At 39.1% G+C, this 2,500-nt stretch overlaps 2 pseudogenes; one reads left to right on the top strand and one right to left on the bottom strand.

The window, feature by feature from the left end:
* Positions 1–999, bottom strand: part of LOC122141641 — a 7,159-nt pseudogene extending 6,160 nt beyond the window's left edge.
* Positions 1,000–1,572: 573 nt separating this feature from the next.
* LOC122141640 overlaps positions 1,573–2,500 on the top strand; it is a 1,785-nt pseudogene continuing 857 nt past the window's right edge.

Here is a 2,500-nt window from a genome sequence, read left to right as displayed (position 1 = left end):
CAGCCACGCCTCTACCCACCACTGAGCATGACACACACGAAAGTGGTTTCTCTCGTATTAAAAATGTACCCAAGTCATCACTTATTTCGGTTCTTCATATCAAACACTTATACAGCAGCAGTCCCTCACTTTCCTAATTGTCCCCCTGAAATGCACATTGACCATTTCTTGATTTGGGGGGGAACAATATCAACCATAAGGTCTATCTCCGTCATTTATATTTAATACATTAAATATGTGGACCTTATGCACACTTAGATATCGAGCACAACTAGGAGTTACTATAACAGCGGATCTTATGGCAAAACATCTTGACACTCCTCCTCAGGTGCAATGGTGTTATGCAGTGTAAATACTATTCAGAGCGCAATGCCAGAGTAGGCTCACACGCCCTGTTTCCAGAAGCGACGCGCTGCCGAACCCATGCCAGCTTCACTTGTGAAGTGAGTTTTTAAGCAGACTACTTACTAAGTTCAGGTGTCTGTAGGTGAATACATGTATAATGAAGTGATGGTCTTCTGATGGTGTGAATTTCTGAAAATGATGCGAAGAAATGGATTAATTAAACATTTACACAAAAGTAAAAACTTTTGGTACTGTCTTACATATAATCTTTCTTCTCAGACCCTCCACAGCACAAAGTGACCAATTAATGAATGAAGGAAGGAGTCTCCAAAAGCTATACAGTATATATATATTGAACCTTACATTGTTGTTCAGTATTTTCACGACCCATTACTACAGTTATCACAGCAAAATGTAAGGCTAACAAACGTAAATTTCTTTTTATTTTAATTATTTCATTTAAACAACTGAAAATAAAATAAATTTTGGATGAAAAAAAAAATTATGGCTTACTGTAGGCTTTTGTTTCAGATTTAATTGTCAATCTAAGTAATAATTAAATGTTTTTTGTTTCTTTTCATTATTTATCATTAATTATGACCTTCTTCATAGCAGCCTCAGGCCAGAAGAAGAGCAACATACCTGTTGAGTCATGATGGGTTTCATTTGAAACTTAAATTGCAAGTGGTTGTTTTTTTTTTTTTTTTTTTTTTTTTTTCTACTAAGACCCTTATGAAATTGCGTTCAAGAACAACGGAAACATTTAGCCCATTAAAATGAAGCATCCAACAACTGATTAAAGTAAACGGACTACATAACAAAATATACAGTTCTGCTGACAATGAAGCAGGTTTTTTCTCAAATGACTTAGCACTGCTACTGTTCATAGGAGCACTTAACGAAAACAAACCCTTAGAGCAGTCTACTTTAGTGAAAAAGTCGAGAGAATAAAATAGCGTCAAGACTAACATGTTTTGTCGTGTCATGGCGGAGAGGGATTGAGGAGAACCAACGAGTGAGGGTTGAGAAGAGTGGTCACAGCCACAGTGGAGGATGTATGGGTAAGAACACATAGTTCTGGGACACTAAGTACCTAACCCTATCTCCCACCAAGGTACGGAGCCCACCTGCTCAGGTGAAATAAAGTCCAGGTTCTGACGACAAAGACAGCCTCCTAAAGCTCAGCAACAGGACGCTTCCTGAACATCTCTACACACTGAGACCAACATGGAAACAAGAGCCTCCCTCTCCATTCTGCTGCTGAATATTTGGCGTACTCCACAGGCGTCTTCTCTCATGGTAAGATCCGGTCTAGTGTTCTCCCTTAAATGATCAACGTTCCTCAAATAAGCTTTTAATCATCTCTGTTTTGTGAGTAATCGGAGCGCTATTATGGGTTTGAAGGAGTGTTTGTCGCAGAGCCGGGAAAGAGTGGACAATCACTACAAGGCTTTTGGAGACCAACAATGAGTAGATCAGACACCTTGGAGATTTCTATAAAGCCAGCAAGGGTTTCACAAACTAGTTGAAAAAACAAGCAGTCTAGAGTTAATAATTTCACACTGTATCTATTTAAAAACAGGGAGTATATCTGAAAGTCTTGATTGAAGGAGATCTTGGTGTTTCCTAAACCCAGAAAGTGCTCTCTAACATGCTTCAAAGGCAAAAACGTTGCGGGAAGAAAACTCTAACACCATAAGTGAGGAGGTCCCTCTTCTGGGCCAGTGAGCAGTGAATGAATTCGTGGTGCATCTCCTTTATAAACTGAATTCTATCATACAGTAGATTTCATTTTAACTATTCGGCTTTTTGTTTTGCAGCTCCTATGAGAAATCAGTGATGGCAAAAGCAATGTCCACCTTCACTCCAAAACCTGCATCCGCTTTGTGGCCAGCTCAACTCAGAATGACTACATCAGTAGTGAGAACAAAGATTGGATGGGTTACAGAGCTATCATAAAAATATTAACATGAAACATTCATCAGTCCTTAATCCAAGTCAAAAAAAAAAAAGATTTGTATATGTTAAACACATTAGTCTCTGGACACTAAGACCCTACCCATAATCCCCCAGTAGACCCACCTGCCCAGGTAAATATAAATTCCAGGTCTGACAGCACAAAGACACCAAAGCTCAGCACAGGAGCATCCTGAAT

This window comes from Cyprinus carpio, chromosome B22 (assembly GCF_018340385.1).
Source record: "Cyprinus carpio isolate SPL01 chromosome B22, ASM1834038v1, whole genome shotgun sequence".
Classification (NCBI taxonomy): domain Eukaryota; kingdom Metazoa; phylum Chordata; class Actinopteri; order Cypriniformes; family Cyprinidae; genus Cyprinus; species Cyprinus carpio.
This window is presented reverse-complemented; position numbering and strand designations above follow the sequence as displayed.